Source organism: Eschrichtius robustus, chromosome 9 (genome assembly GCF_028021215.1).
Source record: "Eschrichtius robustus isolate mEscRob2 chromosome 9, mEscRob2.pri, whole genome shotgun sequence".
NCBI classification, from domain to species: Eukaryota; Metazoa; Chordata; class Mammalia; order Artiodactyla; family Eschrichtiidae; genus Eschrichtius; species Eschrichtius robustus.
Window position 1 is genome coordinate 17,755,001 of NC_090832.1, and position 22,832 is coordinate 17,777,832.

At 40.4% G+C, this 22,832-nt stretch overlaps 1 protein-coding gene across 1 annotated transcript in view; it reads right to left on the reverse strand.

The window, feature by feature from the left end:
* Nucleotides 1-22,832, reverse strand: part of SASH1 (SAM and SH3 domain containing 1) — a 695,913-nt gene that overhangs the window by 388,346 nt on the left and 284,735 nt on the right. The window lies entirely within an intron of this gene.

Below are 22,832 nucleotides of genomic sequence, written 5' to 3' on the forward strand. Positions count from 1 at the left end.
TAATACTGAGAGAAGAAGGAGCTACACAAGGACAGGCCTCGGCAAGGGGCACTGCTTCTCTGTACAGCGAGATGCCTATCATTTGGACTTAATTACAAATCACACCTGCTACGATTTGCCAATAGCCATAACGATTTCTATAGTACTTATATATTTTATAGGGAATTTATCGATGGCAATTTATACAACATTGTCTCCTTCCCCTGAGATTGTAGGGCTTTACCAAAATATCTCAAAAAAAAAAAAAAAAAAAAAAAGTTTTGCTTTAAAACCAGTGAAATGTACGGTTAAAAGCCCATGAAATTTATTACTTAGAGACTCATTTTAGCCATAAATCCAAAAGCTACCCGTGAAACAAAAATTCCTTCTACCCAGGCATTTCTTACTTAAGTTGAAACAATACGAAAATGAATGTAACAAATTTAGACACACAGATTTTTTTCTTGAAAAAGTCTTTCCACTTCTGAAGAAATGTCCTCTCAAGGGACCCGAACATGTCCAGGCCAGTGACTTTCTCATGAACAGGATTTGGAGGGAGCTGGGTTTTCCACAGTGAAAACGCCCAGATTCATCAAAAGAAAAAAAATTCTCACAACTGGCAAAACTCAAACCTTTAAGGAAACAACATGTTTAATTTCTGAACTGTTTATATCCAGTGTTTTAAAGGCAAATACATTATCCACATGATAAGAGTAAATATTTCTTTTATAAAGTAAATACAATTTTTATTCTGAAAAACTTAACGACAGAGTCTTCCTCAAGGAAATTTGGAATTAAGAAAAATCTTTATTTAAGGCAGCCAGTTTTTTGAATAAGTTGCCAAGTAGTCCTTAGCTTGAAAGCTCGCCAGGATATTTGGGAAAGGTGGAAACAGGACAATGTGAACCCCATTTGAATTGTACATGTATGCAACAAAGTATTTCCCGTCCCTCTTAGTTGCAGACTGGCTGGTTAGTGTGTAAAATCAGTGTGGATTTGGGGCTGGGCTGAAGCGCTTGTTTGTAGGGCCGCGCTGGGCCGTGTCCTCCATGACACGCCAGTGAGGCCCACACTCTTGTCTCTGGGGCAGTCACCCTAGAAGGGCCCAGAGGGTAAGTAAGAACTCCTGTGCACAGCACACAGACTCCGGTGATGATAAGGCAATGAAAGGACACATTTCCAAGACTGATGTGTTCTCAATTTAAATTTCAAATATAGGAAAATACCGAACTCTGCAGTTCAAATTGGATACCAAAAACTGTAGCTTTAGTTCCCCTAGGACTCACGCATCAATCTTAAGGTGATGGAGCTAAAATACAACAGCAGGTAAAAATTAAATGGTTGTTCTCCAAAAACTTTGGTAAGATATCAGGAGCTTTGAAGCCTCTCCATCATGGAATGTCCTGTTTTTTGTTTTTGCTTTTGTTGTTTTGTGTCGGGGAGGGGGCGGGAGGTGTAGAGTGTTTTAGGATGATTGTTGAACTTGGTTTGGGCAGCATGTAGCTGAGTGGGCAGGATAGGCCTGCGTCTGGACCAAGGAGAGGACAGGCCCTTCGGCTGCTGCGAAGGCAGTGCCCAGATAGCCCAGGAGGCGGCACCCATGGCTTGAGCAGAGGCAGAGCTGGTCTCCCAGGCCTGAGAACAGCTCAGACACACCTTCAGGGCACTAGGGGCACAGCAGCAGACAGACAGGAAGAGAGCAGAGGGGACTGATGGGCTGCAGAGAAGCCTATGTATAAGCACATGTGAGTATCACATGGGGACTCTGGACATTGCACGTGTGTGTGCGTGCGTGCATGTGTGTGTGTGTGTGTGTAAACTCCGTAGACCTGAGGTTGCTGCAGTTTCTGGTGGAGCCAAAGCCACAGGCAGAGCCCTAGTTACTAAATTTGTGACCCAGTGTTTACTCCCTTGCTGCAAGGCCTAAGCAGAGAGTGGCTGCGGTACCAGTTCCTGCTGAAATATTACCCCCTGGTCACAAATTCTTTTAATTAAACAGTTGGAATAAAATGCTAAAAATACTCTGTAGAGCAATATAAATTTATGTAAAAGAAATACATTAAATCCAAATAATCGCATAATGGGTGGATTTTTAAATATGTCTTTCTCAAATAAAATTCATATAAATGTATGTATATATATATATACACCTATGTGTTTATATGTGTGTATGTATATGTATATATATATAACTGTTATACATCAATTAAGCCCTTAATACTTAAGAGCAAAGAGAATGTTTCTCTTTAAAGTTTTCTACTGTTGATGATTTCTAGGGAAGGAATGTAGCAGTGAACTTTTAGTACATAGTAGGTTATTAGAATTAGCCTCACAATAAGGCATCACTGGCTCTATTTTCATCTGAAATAAGTTTGACATCTGCTTGGGAAATAGATTCCAGAAAAGGAGAATATTATATACGTTAAAGGAAAGCCAAAAATATTTCACCTTCACTAGTAGTCTAAATATTCACAAGACATTTATCACTATGAAATGCATGACAGTAAGTCTCTAATTAAATTGCTATTTCTAGCCCTTGAGCGACAATGAAAATTCTATAAAGGAGGCTATAAACCAGTTATCAACCTATTTTAATCACAGTTTGAATTAACACAAGAAAACAGCATCCAAGGAGAGGGCATAATTTTGAGTGACACTAGACAGGCTTAAAATTCCAAACCAGACGGTAAGTCCTACGCAAGAAAGGCCTGTTTCTCTTATTTCTCTGTATGCACTCAGAGTGTCGAATAGGGCTCTGCATAGTCAGTATTCCGTAAATCTTACAGACTGACTTGCAAGAGTCTGCTAAAAAAATCATAGAAATGTCATTTAATTCAAGTTCCACATTAGAATATCCTATGAGGCTCCCTGCCCAGTAATCATAAACTCATCACATAATGATGTCAGCAATTGGACATGCTCACAAACCTCGTGTAAAGGGATTAAGAGTTGCTAAATTTGCACAGAGAAAATCTCTGGCTTGTTGTCAAAAATCAAACATGTGGACATTGTGATTCAGCATTGTCATATCATCAGTCCAAGAACCAGAAAGGAAAAAGACATGATAAGAAAAAAATAAATTTGGAGGTTAGATGCAAAGAATGCTATAGTCTGACAGTTACTACGGCATATTCTCTGTGGGTCCCCGCGAACCCACCCTAGCCATGTGGGTTTCCAGAATCATACCTACAGATGAAGATGGGGTCACCATTCAGGCTGCTCTCCAGAAAAAATGAGAGCAAGAACCTGTAAATAGGGACATAAAAAACATTTAGTCAACAATTATTTTTAAGTATCTAGTATGTGCCACTTATTGATCTAATTCGTTGGGTTCAAAAGGTGAGCAAAATCGGTCCTCTGATTTTTAGGAGATTAAAAAATGTCTGGAAAGAAAAGTATCAAATATTTTGAAGAGAATGGAATATAAATTATGGAGCAGTTATCTTACTCATAAACATGCACTCAGCACTAGAAATGACACAAAGTCACAACTTTATAGCCTGGTTCTGCCTCAAGCCACCAGCTTCATCTTAATTACAGGAGCTGGAAAACCTTAGCGAAGGTCCTCTAATGTCTGTTTGGGCTCTTATTTGTATTCATTTTTTCCCCTTCTAAAAAAATTATTCTGATCTCACTCTGTCCTCTCAAGTCTCATTGCTGCTATTGTCTTCTGGTCTTGGACCTACCCAGCCGTCACCAACTAAATAATATGTTTAATTTTTTTTTTATTTAGGAAGTTTCCAAATGTGCACAAAGTTGAATTTGATTCATGATTCAATGAATGATTCATTTTCATTATATCAATACAATGAGTCTCCATGAACTCATCACTGAGTTTCAACCATCATCGTTTTCCCAATCTTGTTGCATCTATCGCCACCCTCTTTTTACAATGTCAATTTTGTTTTCATTGCTTGAGATATTTCATTTTCGAATTGTTACTGATAAATCACACAGGATTTCCTGTCATGGGGCTGAATGCCTAGCAAAGAGTAGATCTCAAAAATATTTGCTAAATGAATGACTGCCTTCAGTAAAACATTCTCTGCTTTTACAGTGGGAGGAGTTTTCAAGTTGTCTAGGGTAGGGAAAAAAGATAGACATTCTGAGTTCAGTGTTACAAGGCGAGGCTTAGGAGAATTCCTCTTTAGGATATGCTAATCTTGTCCAGGTTTCCCTGTTCTGTTTCCCACTCACAGCCCAGTAAAAAGGAGGTCTTCAAACAGGAAAGGGGTTGGTGCGGGGGGAGCATGCCAAGGTAGCAGAACCAAAGGTAAAGCTCATCTCTCTTGAAACATTTAATTAAAACAAACATAATAAAATATGTAGCTACTTCCCAGGGTCATAAGCGGTGCCGCTTCCCCGGAAATACATTTGCTCGAGCATATTTGATTCATTATGTAGGTTTCATTGTACCTCACATGCAGGCAGAATCGAAAGTACCAGTCCTAGACCTGGAGAACAAAACAATACAAGTCTCAAAAAATGCTGAACAAAACAGATGTGTGCTCTGGTGAGCTAGAGAAAGCCCCGCCATCTGAGCAGTTTCCTGAATCTGAGTTCAGTCTAAATCAATTAAAAAAATCGCCAGTGAAGAAGAAACAAAATTTCATTTGTGGATAATATAGAACTAAGAAAAGCACTTAAGATGATATTCACTGAAAAATAAAATGATAGGGATGACAAATCAGGAGACCTAGTCTTATCCTGGCTTTCTGTCAATATCCCTTAATGACCATAATCTCAACCTTGACTTTTTTACCTGTCAAGCAAAACCACAGTGAAATCCCATTTGTATGGATGGCACGGGAATTTAGCAGATAGTAGTTGAGTAATTGATATGGTTAGAAGAAGATTGATCTGGGAATCAGGAAACCTAACTGTGTGACCCTGGGCGGGTCATTTAACCTGTCTGGGCCTCAGTTTCCTGACTGCACAATCGGAACTGACTACCACGTCAGAGGTTTTCTTTAATGTTTCAAAGCACGTAGGTAAGAGCGGAACAGCTCTTGTTGAAACAAAGGCAAGAGAGGAACTCAGAGTCCCACAGGCCCAGCATTCCTCCCACAGCAAAGTCTCTCATGGAACAACAGGGTTTTAGAATCCCTAACCTAGAACTGCTCAAGATTTATCAGCTCTAGAACCCTATGATTGTATCATGCCTAAATAAACCTAAGGTCAAAACTGTTTCTAAAATCATTACCAAAGGTAAATATGATTTTTTGGTGGATGGAAAATTATTAACATTTCCATGTGCTATTTTAGTTTCTTAAAAAGGATCCATCAGAAAAGGAAATGCTACAATGCTTGTTCCAAAGCTAAACCCGTATGCTTCTTAGAATTTCTGTCCCATCTCAAGGTAACATTTTCTTTTCAAATTATATTTGTTTTTAATCTCTGTTTACTAATTAACTATGTTTAGGTGGTAAATTATTTCACAACTTTTTTTGGGGGGGCGGGTGTTACTCAGTGACCTGTAGACAGGACAGGGGACACTGGTTAGGCAACTGATTCTGCTTCAGATTCCTGTTCTGGTTTCTGGCTGCAGACAGGCTTTTGTGCTGGGGAAGGAATGAGCTGGGGGAAATTTGAAGGGCAGAAGACCCACTGAGCCTGGCACTGTTCGCAGATACCAGATTCTGAGGAGGAAACTGCTGAGTCATGGGAACACGTTCTGGATCATCACCAAGAGGAACTGCAGTCTTAGGTCCTGAAATGCAGTTCTCTTTACCTTTGTCCGCGATGCCTGTGGGCTCCCGCCTCCACCTGAGGCCGCCGAGTCCCCCCCCCCGACCCCCCAGAACTCTCACAACTTTTTAATAGGAAAGAATACAAAAGGTTCTCTGGAATCACAGTTTTCATCTACTGCTGATCACACAGATTTTCTGGCGGACTGGTGGTAGCCATTCAATTTTAGGAAGAAAATGCATTTACTATTTCTTCCGCTGGCATCTCACTTGAGTAGCATGAGCGATGGCGCCCATACAGTGGCAGGGTCCAGGAAAAACATAAACACTGGTGATGACAGAAACAGAAGTTTCCCCCCAGTTATGCATTTCTATATACACTATGTGTTTATGGGCTGAATTGTGTCCCCCAAATTTGTATGTTGAAGCCCTAACCCCCAGTACCTCAGAATGTGCTGGTATTTGGAGATACAGCCTATAAGATGTGATTAAGTTATATTTAGACTATTAGGGAGGGCCCTGATCCAATCTGACAGGTGTCCTTTTAAGAAAACTTGGACACAAAAAGAGACACCAGGGATTCGAGCACACATAGGAAACACCATGGCAGGTCACAGTGAGAAGATGGTCATCTGCTAGCCAAGGAGAGAGCCATCAAAAGAAACCAAACCTGCTGACACCTTGATCTTAGACTTCCAGCCTCCAGAACTGTGAGAAAATAAGTTTCTGTTATTTAAGCCACTCAGTCTGTGGTATTTTGTTAAGGCAGCCCTGGAAAACTAATGCACTATGTTTACATGTACATATATACACATACATACACTATAGAAAAGGACATGTCTAGCTATCCACTCCCACACACACACACACACACACACACACACACCCTCAGAGATTATTACCTTCTTCAATTTAAGGCTTCTTAACATATCATTGGCAAACACCGAGAATGCCACCTCAGCAAGTTATTTAGGAATTTAGTGCATTATGATGTATGAATGGATGTTTTCATCTTATAGTAAAATGTGTAAGTTGAACTGGGAAAATATCCTATTTGTTTTTAAAATCACGTCATGAAATACAAGCCCCTTCTTGTCTATCCAGTTTGCTAAGAAAATTCAAATACTATTTCCTGCTATGTAGGATTATATACAGATGATGAGACTGGCTAACAATTGAACAGAAAAAATTGGGAGATATAAATTTAATTCTATGATTAGATACCTTTTCCTTTCAGATCAGTGTTGCTGGATTGTCTTATGTTCAAGAGAATCACTGAAACAAGATTAAGAACTCTCTCTCTCTCTTTTTTTTTTTTTTGCCAAGGATTTTGGAAGCTCTGCTTTGTATTATGTGATGATAGTAATAAATAAATAATTCCTCTGGTATTAATGATATTAACATTTCATGCAACTCATTCATTAAGTTCTCAAGTGGAGACCCAAAGCTATTATAATTCAGTACATAGTCACTTAGTATGAAACATATGCCTTCTCAAGCACTATATCCATTTTAAAATTGATAGTACCATCAGGTCTACAAGGTCCCAAGAAGAATTTCATTTGCCCACTCATCTAAAGTGATTGTTCAATGTTCCCTGACCTTCAAAAGCTTTTCGTCATTTTTCTGTCACGTAACTTACAGGTTCTTTCCTCCATCCATTTCATTTAAATATGTGCTGTGGGTAAATCCAATAAACTAAGTAGCCATTTAGTTAAAACCCTCATGGGGTCAGAGCTCCAGGGAACATTTCAAGGCACCGATGTCCCTTCTTCAACTCTGATTTCCTAGATCATTGATCATCTTCTACCAGCTCTCTGAAATAGATCCTCTTGCCAAGTGCCCCTTAATCCCCTGCGTTGAAAGCAATGCTTGGTCTGACACCTAGCAGCTGGCTCTCCCCTTGGGGATGGATGAAAGGAGAGGAAAGTCCTCCTCTTCATGATTAATAATCTAAAACTCTCCTAAAGAGAGGTAAGAGACCCTGAAGGTGAGTGAGGAGAGCTCCGTTTATAGCCTCATTCCCTAGGGCACAGCCAACAAGGAGGCGCTGCTGATAAACAATTCTCTCCTCTCCTTTTCAATGATAAATCACCTTGTCAAAGGTGCCTGTAGGGTTGTTACAACTTTTTTCTTACTATTAGTGCTTCCCTGACTGGAGAGTACATGGATGAGGTTGTAGAGGAAGGTCAAGTGAAACCCAGGACCTTGTAAACAGTAGGTGCTTACTACTGTGGAATAAAAATGAAGCAATGAGGATAAAGCTGTTATTTTTTAAAAAATGTCAACTCAAAATACGGAATTACACTATATCCATGTTCTCTATTGCAGGTTTTAGGTTCACTAGTTCTACAATAAATGAAATAATTGGTTTTGACATGAAAACAGAATTCCTGAGTGAAATAAATCTGGTAAATGCTGGGTTAAATGAGAAGGGCTTTTTTTTATGTCTCTGTAGGACCACTCAACAACTTGAATCTCTGCGAGATGACCATAGTATTCAATGATTCCCAAACTTGTTATTGGCAGGATCTGTTTCTTCTGTAAGATATTTGAGAAGGGTTGCACTAAAAAGCTTTCAACTCACAGAAGGAATTAACTCTCTATTGCCTTAAACTGATGGACACGGGATTTTAGATCCTCTCATTCACGTTGGTGGGACCAGGCCAGCAGCACTACCCCAGGAAAGAGCGCCCAGCTACCTGGCTGGCATAGGCTCCATCTTTAATTTTCCACAAGAGCAATGCGTGTATGTATGGCAGAAAAATCAATGCCAAGTTTACCTCCAAATTTTTTCATATTAAAAATATATTTTTTGGACTGTAAGTATTTAGTATGCTGTTTCATAGTGGAGAAAGATTCTGTAAGGGAAAGGCGAAGAAGATAGGGTACTATAGTGGAGTTTCAAAAAGGGAGGGGAAACAAAAATAAAATGTGAGATAGTAAAAGCCTCCTTCTTTACTCCTCAGCTGGTAACAGAGCCTGACAAAAGAAAGTGTAATTCAAATCAATCCAACAAGAATAGCAGGTGCCATGGGAATGTGAAGCAAGATGCTTGCTTACGCTAAACCACCTGACAGGGACAGCGCTTGTTGTGGTATCTTGGCTGCAGGATATTCATTTTGTTAGTTAGTAAATGCGGTACATTTTCCAGTAATGACTGATTCTCATTTAAATATGCATCTTAAGAGGCTTGGTTATGTCTACCTACACATTCAACAACAAAGAAATGACTAATGCATTAATCCACTCAGGGTTGCCACTAAAGAAATAGTTATGAATACTAGTTGCAAACCAGAAAAACTTAAGTTATAGTGTTAGTGGAAAATATAGAGACAAGCGTATATACTTTGATCACATCTACCAAAAACTATAAAAAATAAGAGAAATTAAAGTGTGAATAGTGACTAGAGAGACAGATAATTCTTTTTCTTCCTCCTTTCAAAAATTTTTAATGTCGTCCCACAACTTATATTGTTGAAAAATGTATATGTTTTTAATGATCTAGCTTCGTTCTAATGTGTGATTTTGTTATTTAGGGGCCAATTTTTTTTTCTTCAGCTAAGACAGCAGAAGAGGTGATTTATTGTACATGTTGTACATGCAGCCACAACTCAGAACAGAACTGGCCCAGAAAGTCACAGGTCCAAGGCAAAGGACCAAAGGGACCATCTTGATATGAGCAAGGTGGGTCTCTCAAAGGTGGTGGGGGCAATGGATGTTCTGGATCCACTGAGACAAGTTCTAGACAGTTGGCACGCAGTCCAACAGTTGGTACCAGCATCCCCGGCCTCTGGCTTTCCTTGTTGCTGCTCCTGTGGCTTCCAAGAGGACACAAGCTGGCAGTTTCCTGGGACCTCTGCCTCATCTTTCTTTTTTTGCACTTTAGCCTGTGCATTCGCTTCTTCCTCCACTTCGCTTTTATTGGCGGGGAGGTTTATCAGAACATCGAGCTAAGGCCGTGAGCTAGGGGTGATTTTTTTTTAACTTGAGTTACTCATTTCAAGTTTTATAATGAAGACAAAGAGAAAAATAGAGATTGATGTATACACTTTTTAAACATTATATTCAAATTTCCAGGAAATCTCTACTCTGTTGATTACTAGATGACTGAAGACAAAAAAGGCTGCTCATGCTGAGTTATGGCAGATGGCTTTGTTATAAACAGGGTATCCACGTTAAATTGACTTCCAGTAGCAGTTTTCCTCTATCTTCAAAAGGATGTAAAACGTTCACTTTCTGAAACTGCTAACAGTTCTGCACAAGATTGTTTTGTTTTGTTTTGTTTTGTTTTCCATGAAGCCTGGCATTCATGGAATGCCAAAGAATCCTGGAAGAAATCTGGAAGAAATTCCCTGGAAGAAATCTCAAAGAATAATTTTTCTTACGTCTATCTCCAATTGTAGATATAACAAGACAACCTGCCACCACACGATAAGGATGTTTTTCCTTTTGTAGTCAGTGATAGAAATCATGTGCAGTATCAGAACACAAATTTAATATATTATAAAAGCATCTCCTAAAACACAGACCTAGGACTCAACTCACTCGCTACAGTCACAGTCAAGTTTATCAACAGGTTGAAAAATGAGTGATGGCGGGAGGAGAGAAGATGGCGGAAGAGTAAGACGCGGAGATCACCTTCCTTCCCACAGATACAGTAGAAATACATCTACACGTGGAACTGCTCCTACAGAACACCCACTGAACGCTGGCAGAAAACGTCCGACCTCCAAAAAGGCAAGAAACTCCCCCCGTACTTGGGTAGGGCAAAAGAGAAAAAAGAAATAACAGAGACAAAAGAATAGGGACGGCACCTGCGCCAGTGGGAGGGAGCTGTGAAGGAGGAAAGATTTCCACGCACTAGGAAGCCCCTTCGCGGGCAGAGACTGCGGGTGGCAGAAGGGGGAAGCTTCGGAGCCACGGAGGAGAGCGCAGCCACAGGGGTGCGGAGGGCAAAGCGGAGAGGCTCCCGCACGGAGGAGCGGTGCCGACCAGCACTCACCAGCCCGAGAGGCTTGTCTGCTCCCCCGCCGGGGCGGGCGGGGGCTGGGAGCTGAGGCTCGGGCTTCAGTCAGATCGCAGGGAGAGGACTGGGATTGGCGGCGTGAACACAGCCTGAAGGGGTTAGCGCACCACAGCTAGCCGGGAGGGAGTCCGAGAAAAAGTCTGCAGCTGCCGAAGAGGCAAGAGACTTTTTCTTCCCTCTTTGTTTCCTGGTGCGCGAGGAGAGGGGATTCAGAGCGCCGCCTAAACGAACTTCAGAGACGGGCGCGAGCCGCAGCTAACAGCGCGGATCCCACAGAAACAGGGGCGCAGAGGAAAAAGCGGAGAGACTCCCGCACAGAGGCTCGGCGCCGAGCAGCGCTCACCAGCCCGAGAGGCTTGTCTGCTCACCCGCCGGGGCGGGCGGGGCTGGGAGCTGAGGCTCGGGCTTCGGTCGGATCGCAGGGAGAGGACTGGGGTTGGCGGCGTGAACACAGCCTGAAGGGTTTAGCGCACCACAGCTGGCTGGGAGGGAGACCGGGAAAAAGTCTGCAGCTGCCGAAGAGGCAAGAGGCTTTTTCTTGCCTCTTTGTTTCGCTGCGCGCAAGGAGAGGGGATTCAGAGCGCCGCCTAAACGAACTCCAGAGAAAGGCGCGAGCCGCGGCGATCAGCGCGGACCCCAGAGACAGGCGTGAGACGCTGGGGCTGCTGCTGCCGCCTCCAAAAAGCCTGTGTGTGAGCACAGGTCACTCTCCACACCGCCCCTCCCGGGAGCCGGTGCAGCCCGCCACTGCCAGGGTCCCGTGATCCCCGGACAACTTCCCCGGGAGAACGCACTGCGCGCCTCAGGCTGGTGCAACGTCACGCCGGCCTCTGACGCCGCAGGCTCGCCCCGCCTCCTCCGTACCCCTCCCTCCCCGCGGCCTGAGTGAGCCAGCGCCCCCGAAGCAGCTGCTCCTTTAACCCCGTTCTGTCTGGGCGGGGAATAGACGCCCTCAGGTGACCTACACGCAGAGGCGGGTCCAAATCCAAAGCTGAACCCCAGGAGCTGTGTGAACAGGGAAGAGAAGGGGAAATCTCTCCCAGCAGCCTCAGAAGTAGCGGATTAAAACTCCACAAACAACTTGATGTGCCTGCATCTGCTGAATACCTGAATAGACGACGAATCATCCCAAATTCAGGAGGTGGACTTTGGGAGCAGGATATATTAATTTTTCCCCTGTTCCTTTTTTTTGTGTGTGTGAGTGTATATGTATATGCTTCTGGGTGAGATTTTGTCTGTATAGCTTTGCTTTACAATAGCTTTATTTTGCTTCACTATATTATAGCCTCTTTCTTTCTTTCTTTCTTTCTTTCTTTCTTTCTTTCTTTCTTTCTTTCTTTCTTTCTTCCCTCCCTCCCTCCCTCCCTCCCTCCCTCCCTCCCTGCTTGCTTTCTTTCTTTCTTTCTTTCTTTCTTTCTTTCTTTCTTTCTTTCTTTCTTTCTTTCTTTCTATTTTTTCTCCCTTTTACTCTGAGCCGTGTGGACGAAAGGCTCTTGGTGCTCCAGCCAGGCATCAGGGCCGTGCCTCTGAGGTGGGAGAGCCAACTTCAGGACACTGGTCCACAAGAGACCTCCCAGCTCCACGTAATACCAAACGGTAAAAATCTCTCAGAGATCTCCATCTCAACATCAACACCCAGCATCACTCAATGACCAGCAAGCTACAGTGCTGAACACCCTATGCCAAACAACTAGCAAGACAGGAACACAGCCCCATCCATTAGCAGAGAGGCTGCCTAAAATCATAATAAGGCCACAGACACCCCCAAAATACACCACCAGACGTGGATGTGCCCACCAGAAAGACAAGATCCAGCCTCATCCACCAGAGCTCAGGCACTAGTTCCCTACACCAGGAAGCCTACACAACCCACTGAACCAAACTTAGCCACTGGGGACAGATACCAAAAACAACGGGAACTACAAACCTGCAGTCTGTGAAAAGGAGACCCCAAACACAGTAAGATAAGCAAAATGAGACGACAAAAAAACACACAGCAGATGAAGGAGCAGGGTCAAAGCACACTAGACTTAACAAATGAAGAGGAAATAGGTAGTCTACCTGAAAAAGAATTCAGAATAATGATAGTAAGGATGATCCAAAATCTTGGCAATAGAATAGACAAAATGCAAGAAACATTTAACAAGGACGTAGAAGAACTAAAGAGGAACCAAGCAATGATGAAAAACACAATAAATGAAATTAAAAATACTCTAGATGGGATCAATAGCAGAATAACTGAGGCAGAAGAAAGGATAAGTGACCTGGAAGATAAAATGGTGGAAATAACTACTACAGAGCAGGATAAAGAAAAAAGAATGAAAAGAACTGAGGACAGTCTCAGAGACCTCTGGGACAACATTAAACGCACCAACATTCGAATTATAGGGGTCCCAGAAGAAGAAGAGAAAAAGAAAGGGACTGAGAAAATATTTGAAGAGATTATAGTTGAAAACTTCCCTAATATGGGAAAGGAAATAGTTAATCAAGTCCTGGAAGCACAGAGAGTCCCATACAGGATAAACCCAAGGAGAAACACACCAAGACACATATTAATCAAACTGTCAAAAATTAAATATAAGGAAAACATATTAAAGGCAGCAAGGGAAAAAAAACAAATAACACACAAGGGAATCCCCATAAGGTTAACATCTGATCTTTCAGCAGAAACTCTGCAAGCCAGAAGGGAGTGGCAGGATATACTTAAAGTGATGAAGGAGAAAAACCTACAACCAAGATTACTCTACCCAGCAAGGATCTCATTCAGATTCGATGGAGAAATTAAAACCTTTACAGACAAGCAAAAGCTGAGAGAGTTCAGCACCACCAAACCAGCTTTACAACAAATGCTAAAGGAACTTCTCTAGGCAAGAAACACAAGAGAAGGAAAACACCTACAATAACAAACCCAAAACATTTAAGAAAATGGGAATAGGAACATACATATCGATAATTACCTTGAATGTAAATGGATTAAATGCTCCCACCAAAAGACACAGGCTGGCTGAATGGATACAAAAACAAGACCCATATATATGCTGTCTACAAGAGACCCACTTCAGACCTAGAGACACATACAGACTGAAAGTGAGGGGATGGAAAAAGATATTCCATGCAAATGGAAATCAAAAGAAAGCTGGAGTAGCAATTCTCATATCAGACAAAATAGACTTTAAAATAAAGACTATTACAAGAGACAAAGAAGGACACTATATAATGATCAAGGGATTGATCCAAGAGGAAGCTATAACAATTGTAAATATTTATGCACCCAACATAGGAGCACCTCAATACATAAGGCAAATACTAACAGCCATAAAAGGGGAAATCGACAGCAACACAATCATAGTAGGGGACTTTAACACCCCACTTTCACCAATGGACAGATCATCCAAAATGAAAATAAATAAGGAAACACAAGCTTTAAATGATACATTAAACAAGATGGACTTAATTGATATTTATAGGACATTCTACCCAAAAACAACAGAATACACATTTTTCTCAAGTGCTCATGGAACATTCTCCAGGATAGATCATATCTTGGGTCACAAATCAAGCCTTGGTAAATTTAAGAAAATTGAAATTGTATCAAGTATCTTTTCCGACCACAACGCTATGAGACTAGATATCAATTACAGGAAAAGATCTGTAAAAAATACAAACACATGGAGGCTACACAATACACTACTTAATAACGAAGTGATTACTGAAGTAATCAAAGGGGAAATCAAAAAATACCTAGAAACAAATGACAATGGAGATACGACGACCCAAAACCTATGGGACGCAGCAAAAGCAGTGCTAAGAGGGAAGTTTATAGCAATACAAGCCTACCTCAAGAAACAGGAAACATCTCGAATAAACAACCTAACCTTGCACCTGAAGCAATTAGAGAAAGAAGAACAAAAAAACCCCAAAGCCAGCAGAAGGAAAGAAATTATAAAGATCAGGTCAGAAATAAATGAAAAAGAAATGAAGGAAACAATAGCAAAAATCAATGAAACTAAAAGCTGGTTCTTTGAGAAGATAAACAAAATTGATAAACCATTAGCCAGACTCATCAAGAGAAAAAGGGAGAAGACTCAGATCAATAGAATTAGAAATGAAAAAGGAGAAGTAACCACTGACACTGCAGAAATACAAAAGATCATGAGAGATTACTACAAGCAACTCTATGCCAATAAAATGGACAACCTGGAAGAAATGGACAGATTCTTAGAAATGCACAAACTGCCGAGACTGAACCAGGAAGAAATAGAAAATATGAACAGACCAATCACAAGCACTGAAATTGAAACTGTGATTAAAAACCTTCCAACAAACAAAAGCCCAGGACCAGATGGCTTCACAGGTGAATTCTATCAAACATTTAGAGACGAGCTAACACCTATCCTTCTCAAACTCTTCCAAAATATTGCAGAGGGAGGAACACTCCCAAACTCATTCTACGAGGCCACCATCACCCTGAGACCAAAACCAGACAAAGATGTCACAAAGAAAGAAAACTACAGGCCAATATCACTGATGAACATAGATGCAAAAATCCTCAACAAAATACTAGCAAACAGAATCCAACAGCACATTAAAAGGATCATACACCATGATCAAGTGGGGTTTATCCCAGGAATGCAAGGATTCTTCAATATACGCAAATCAATCAATGTGATACACCATATTAACAAATTGAAGGAGAAAAACCATATGATCATCTCAATAGATGCAGAGAAAGCTTTCGACAAAATTCAACATCCATTTATGATAAAAGCCCTGCAGAAAGCAGGCATAGAGGGAACTTTCCTCAACATAATAAAGGCCATATATGACAAACCCACAGCCAACATTGTCCTCAATGGTGAAAAACTGAAACCATTTCCACTAAGATCAGGAACAAGACAAGGTTGCCCACTCTCACCACTATTATTCAACATAGTTTTGGAAGTGCTAGCCACAGCAATCAGAGAAGACAAAGAAATAAAAGGAATCCAAATCGGAAAAGAAGAAGTAAAGCTGTCACTATTTGCAGATGACATGATACTATACATAGAGAATCCTAAAGATGCTACCAGAAAACTCCTAGAGCTAATCAATGAATTTGGTAAAGTAGCAGGATACAAAATAAATGCACAGAAATCTCTTGCATTTCTATACACTAATGACGAAAAATCTGAAAGTGAAATTAAGAAAACACTCCCATTTACCATTGCAACAAAAAGAATAAAATATCTAGGAATAAACCTACCTAAGGAGACAAAAGACCTGTATGCAGAAAATTATAAGACGCTGATGAAAGAAATTAAAGATGATACAAATAGATGGAGAGATATACCATGTTCCTGGATTGGAAGAATCAACATTGTGAAAATGACTCTACTACCCAAAGCAATCTACAGATTCAATGCAGTCCCTATCAAACTACCACTGGCATTTTTCACAGAACTAGAACAAAAAATTTCACAATTTGTATGGAAACACAAAAGACCCCGAATAGCCAAAGCAATCTTGAGAACGAAAAATGGAGCTGGGGGAATCAGGCTCCCTGACTTCAGACTATATTACAAAGCTTCAGTAATCAAGACAGTTTGGTACTGGCACAAAAACAGAAATATAGATCAATGGAACAGGATAGAAAGCCCAGAGATAAACCCACACACATATGGTCACCTTATCTTTGATAAAGGTGGCAAGAATATACAGTGGAGAAAAGACAGCCTCTTCAATAAGTGGTGCTGGGAAAATTGGACAGGTACATGTAAAAGTATGAAATTAGAACACTCCCTGACACCATGCACAAAAATAAACTCAAAATGGATTAAAGACCTAAGTGTAAGGGCAGACACTATCAAACTCTTAGAGGAAAACATAGGCAGAACACTCTATGACATACATCACAGCAAGATTCTTTTTGACCCAGCTCCCAGAGAAATGGAAATAAGAACACAAATAAACAAATGGGACCTAATGAAACTTAAAAGCTTTTGCACAGCAAAGGAAACCATAAACAAGACCAAAAGACAACCATCAGAATGGGAGAAAATATTTGCAAATGAAGCAACTGACAAAGGATTAATCTCCAAGATTTACAAGCAGCTCATGCAGCTCAATAACAAAAAAACCAACAACCCAATCCAAAAATGGGCAGAAGACCTAAATAGACATTTCTCCAAAGAAGATATACAGATGGCCTACAGACACATGAAAGAATGCTCAACATCATTAATCATTAGAGAAATGCAAATCAAAACTACAATGAGATATCATCTCACACCGGTCAGAATGGCCATCATCAAAAAATCTAGAAACAATAAATGCTGGAGAGGGTGTGGAGGAAAGGGAACACTCTTGCACTGTTGGTGGGAATGTAAATTGATACAGCCACTATGGAGAACAGTATGGAGGTTCCTGAAAAAACTACAAATAGAACTACCATACGACCCAGCAATCCCAATACTGGGCATATACCCTGAGAAAACCATAGGTCAAAAAGAGTCATGTACCAAAATGTTCATTGCAGCTCTATTTACAATAGCCAGGACATGGAAGCAACCTAAATGTCCATCGACAGATGAATGGATAAAGAAGATGTGGCACATATATACAATGGAATATTACTCAGCCATAAAAAGAAATGAAATGGAGGTATTTGTAATGAGGTGGATGGAGTTAGAGTCTGTCATACAGAGTGAAGTAAGTCAGAAAGAGAAAAACAAATACAGTATGCTAACACATATATACGGAATCTAAGGAAAAAAAAAAAAAAAAAAAGGCCATGAAGAACCTAGTGGCAAGACGGGAATAAAGACACAGACCTACTAGAGAATGGACTTGAGGATATGGGGAGGGGGTGGGGTGAGATGTGACAGGGTAAGAGAGTGTCATGGACATATATACACTACCAAATGTAAAATAGATAACTAGTGGGAAGCAGCCGCATAGCACAGGGAGATCAGCTCGGTGCTTTTTGACCACCTAGAGGGGTGGGATGGGGAGGGTGGGAGGGAGGGAGATGCAAGAGGGAAGAGAAATGGGAACATATTGTATATGTATAACTGATTCACTTTGTTATAAAGCAGAAGCTAACACACCATTGTAAGGCAATTATACTTCAATAAAGATGTTTTAAAAAAAAAAAAAAAAAAAAAAAATGAGTGATGACACAAGTGCTGCAACCCCTCCTCCAAACAAGCTCCAGGTTTTATCATTAAGAACCAACCCAAGAAATCAATGCCCATTTTTTTAAAGATCCCAGATTTGACACTTTGGCTTTTTACACTGTACCTTCAACGTAGAATCTATTTTGCCAAACAATTAAAAAGCAAACATATGTTATGCTGTGAGAAAATGATGATAACATACTAATCAGGTCTCTAAGCTCATAGCTTAGTATGATGACCATTTACTTCCAGGTGATTCTGGGTTATCCTCAGCGTGACCTGCTCACCAGCGCATCCCATGCTTAGTCACCCCAAGTGACTTTATAAATTATTTGTGTGATTATGGTCCCTCAATCTGTAAAACAGACATCATTTCTTTCTTTCTTTTTGTTTTTTTAATTTTCAGGAAAGAGACCTGTGGCTAAAAATCTAGAACTGAAATTACAGATTTTCCTATTTATGTCATTATGGAAGGAGAAATTTGCAGCAAATCAGAGTCCAAATTAGAAGAGTCCAGATTCTATTATCCACTTTCTTTGGTTTATACTATCACTGGAATGTGAATTTCACTTCTTGGTATTTGTAATGGTTAATTTCACATGTCAATTTGACTGGCCACAAGATGCCCAGATTAAACATTATTTCTGGATATGCCTGTGAAGGTGTTTCTGGACAAGATGAGCATTTGAACCAGTGGACTCCATAAAGTAGGTTGCCCTCCCCAGTGTGAGCAAACAGCATCCAATGTGTTGAAGGCCTGAGCAGAACAAAAGGCAGAGGAAAGAAGAATTCGCACCTTTTTTTCCCCTGCCTCACTTGAGCTGGGACGTCTCATTTCCTCTTCTCCTGCTCTTGGACTGGAATTTACACCTTTGGCCCCCCTGGTTCTTAGGCCTTCAGTCTGGGACTGAATTACACCACTGGTCTCCAGCTTGCAGAGAGCAGATTGTGGCACTTCCTGGCTTCCATCATCACATGAGCCAATTCCTCATAATAAAGCTCCACATATATCCTATTGGGTCTGTTTCTCTGGAGAACTCTGACTGATACAGTGTTCATTTCTTCTTTCACAGCCTCTGGACAATCTTGTTGTTGAAGTATTGAAATATCACTTGCTGAAAGCTTTGTAAACGCAATATATTTTCTTTCTTTCCTTTTTTTTTTTTTTGGCTGTGCTGCACAGCATGTGGGAACTTAGTTCCCCAACCAGGGATCGAAACTATGACCCCTGCATTGGAAGCGTGGGGTCTTAACCACTGAACCACCAGGGAATTCCCCACAACGTATTTTCTTAATTCATTTCACATAACTAGTTCATGTAGTTTCCCTGATATTTTCCTCTTAATAGTATACTCTAGTGATCTTTATCCAAAGAAGCAAATAGTATTAGTGCCAAGTGCTCTGTGCTCACAAGCAAAGCAAAATGCATTTACATTTGTAAATATCCACTCCTGGAATGTCATTGCTCCTTCTTTCTTTCTTTTTTTTTCACATTTATACTTACAGAGCCATCAAGCATCCCAGAGCAATCTGTCTTGCTTGTCTGTGCTCAACTGTGAAAATGCATCTTGATCTCCTCCTTATTCCCCAAAGTCATGACTCTAGCATAAAAGCAGACCTTTATTACTAATTGCCGTGGTATTTTCTTGTCCCCAAAGCACATGATGCTCAGACCACAGTTCTCAAGAAAGAAAAACAGTAATTGAATATTTCAGTTAAATGCAAAATTACACTTTCCATTCTTCTCCCAGCTAAGGTAGGACTAGGATTTTTGAAAGGCCAGAATATCTAGAGGTCTTCTAATAACGCAGAGCAGAGGAAACATGGTGCTTTTATTCCTTTGTTCTAACTAAATGATGCAGTCAAATTCATATTTTTTATTCCCATTTCCATATGTTCCAAATATATTCTCCATGGGATACTGCTACTGTACTATATTTAGAGTATTATTTCTTGGAGTTCATAATTTGTAATTGATTAATAATGCCCTTTTGGGTCAGCTTATGAGATGAGCTAGATTTTTTTATGCTTTAAACTTTGTGTACTGTATATAATTGCCCAGTAGTTTAAGATCACTTTCTCTTGCCCCATTAAAATGTTAGAAAACAAACAAATCTAACCAAATGGTTTTCCCTAAGCTATTTATACTAAGTTAATAATCTATTAATAATATGTAATGGTAGTTAACACTGAAATAGAAAAACACACATTATTTTGACAAATTACCCTCAGGGTCTGATAAGGCTTAACTAATTATTTATGTACAGGGAAGAGCAATCTGGTAAACAAGTACACTCAGCCTTGCTAAACATGCTCAAATTCGGTTCCAATTCATCTCACACCTTCTAGGAATGACCAGCAAAACAACACACTGGCTTACAGAAAATTCCACTGGGTGCTGATTTCTCTGAGGTTGGGAGAAGGTGCTGACATATGATTAAACAATCAGTAGGACCAAAAAAAAAAAAAAAAAAGGTACAACATTAAAATGTCTAAGTTTGTTGCATGATTTTCTTCTACTTTAGATCATTTACTTTGAGATCAAGCCCAGTTTGTCTGAAATATTTCAACTCTTAAAAAAAGATCAGGGGGCCTCTGTTTAGGACCTGCGTGAAAGGGGATAGGTAACATGTCCAAAGGAGGGCCTCTAGAGTGTGGAGTTCTGGAGTTTGGAGGCCTTCCCTGCAGCTTCCCTTGGCTGAGCCTGAAGAGAACCAGGGCCTCCCTCAAAAAAGACCGTGTGGCTGACAGGGTCTTGGTGTTCCGGGCAAGTGTCAGGCCTGTGCCTGAGGTGGGAGAGCTGAGTTCAGAACATTGGTCCGCCAGAGACCTCCTGGCTCCATGTAATATCAAACAGTGAAAGCTCTCCCGGAGATCTCCATCTCAATGCTAAGACCCAGCTCTACTCAATGACCAGCAAGCTACAGTGCTGGACACCCTATGCCAAACAACTAGCAAGACAGGAACACAACCCCACCCATTAGCAGAGAGGCTGCCTAAAATCATAATAAGGTCACAGACACCCAAAAACACACCACCGGACATGGTCCTGCCCACCAGAAAGAAAATATCCAGCATCATCCACCAGAACACAGGCAACAGTCCCCTCCACCAGGAAGCCTACACAATCCACTGAACCAACATTAGCCACTGGGGGCAGACACCAAAAACAACAGGAACTATGAACCTGCAGCCTGTGCAAAGGAGGCCAAAAACAGAGTAAGTTAAGGAAAATGAAAAGACAGATAAACACACAGCAGATGAAGGAGCAAGGTAAAAACCCACCAGACCAAACAAATGAAGAGGAAATACAAAGTCTACCTGAAAAAGAATTCAGAGTAATGACAGTAAAAATGATCCAAAATCTTGAAAATAGAATGGAGAAAATACAAGAAATGTTTAACAAGGACCTAGAAGAACTAAAGAGCAAACAGACAATGATGAACAACACAATAAATGAAATTAAAAATTCTCTAGAAGGAATCAATAGCAGAATAATTGAGGCAGAGATCGGAAAAGTGACCTGGAAGATAAAATAGTGGAAATAACTACTGCAGAGCAGAATAAAGAAAAAAGAATGAACAGAATTGAGGACAGTCTTAGAGACCTCTGGGACAATATTAAACGAACCAACATTCGAATTATAGGGGTCCCAGAAGAAGAAGAGAAAAAGAAAGGGACTGAGAAAATATTTGAAGAGATTACAGTTGAAAACTTCCCTAATATGGGAAAGGAAATAGTCAAGTCCAGGAAGTGCAGAGAATCCCATACAGGATAAATCCAAGGAGAAACACGCCAAGACACATACTAATCAAACTATCAAAAATTAAATACAAAGAAAAAATATTAAAAGCAGCAAGGGAAAAACAACAAATAACATACAAAGGAATCCCCACAAGGTTAACAGCTGATCTTTCAGCAGAAACTCTGCAAGACAGAAGAGAGCGGCAGGACATATTTAAAGTGATGAAAGGGAAAAACCTACAACCAAGATTAATCTATCCAGCAAGGATCTCCTTCAGATTCGATGGAGAAATTAAAACCTTTACAGACAAGCAAAAGCTCAGCACGACCAAACCAGCTCTACAACAAATGCTAAAGGAACTTCTCTAGGCAGGAAACACAAAAGAAGGAAAAGACCTACAATAACAAACCCAAAAGAATTAAGAAAACGGTAATAGGAACATACATATCGATAATTACCCTAAATGTAAATGGATTAAATGCTCCAACCAAAAGACATAGACTGGCTGAATGGAAACCAAAACAAGACCCATATATATGCTGTCTACAAGAGACCCACTTCAGACCTAGGGACACATACAGACTGAAAGTGAGGGGATGGAAAAAGGTATTCCATGCAAATGGAAATCAAAAGAAAGCTGGAGTAGCAATTCTCATATCAGACAAAATAGACTTTAAAATAAAGACTATTACAAGAGACAAAGAAGGACATGACATAATAATCAAGAGGTCAATCCAAGAAGAAGATATAACAATTGTAAATATTTATGCACCCAACATAGTAGCACCTGAATACATAAGGCAAATGCTAACAACCATAAAAGGGGAAACCGACAGTAACACAATCATAGTATGGGACTTTAACATCCCACTTTCACCGATGGACAGATCATCCAAAATGAAAATAAATAAGGAAACAGAAGCTTTAAAAGATACATTAAACAAGATGTACTTAATTGGTATCTATAGGACATTCCATCCAAAAACAAAGGAATGCACTTTTTTCTCAAGTGCTCATGGAACATTCTCCAGGATAGATCATATCTTGGGTCACAAATCAAACCTTGGTAAATTTAAGAAAATTGAAATCGTATCAAGTATCTTTTCTGACCACAATGCTATGAGACTAGATATTAATTACAGGAAAAAATCTGTAAAAAATACAAAGACATGGAGACTAAACAATACACTACTTAATAACCAAGAGATCACTGAAGAAATCAAAGAAGACATCAAAAA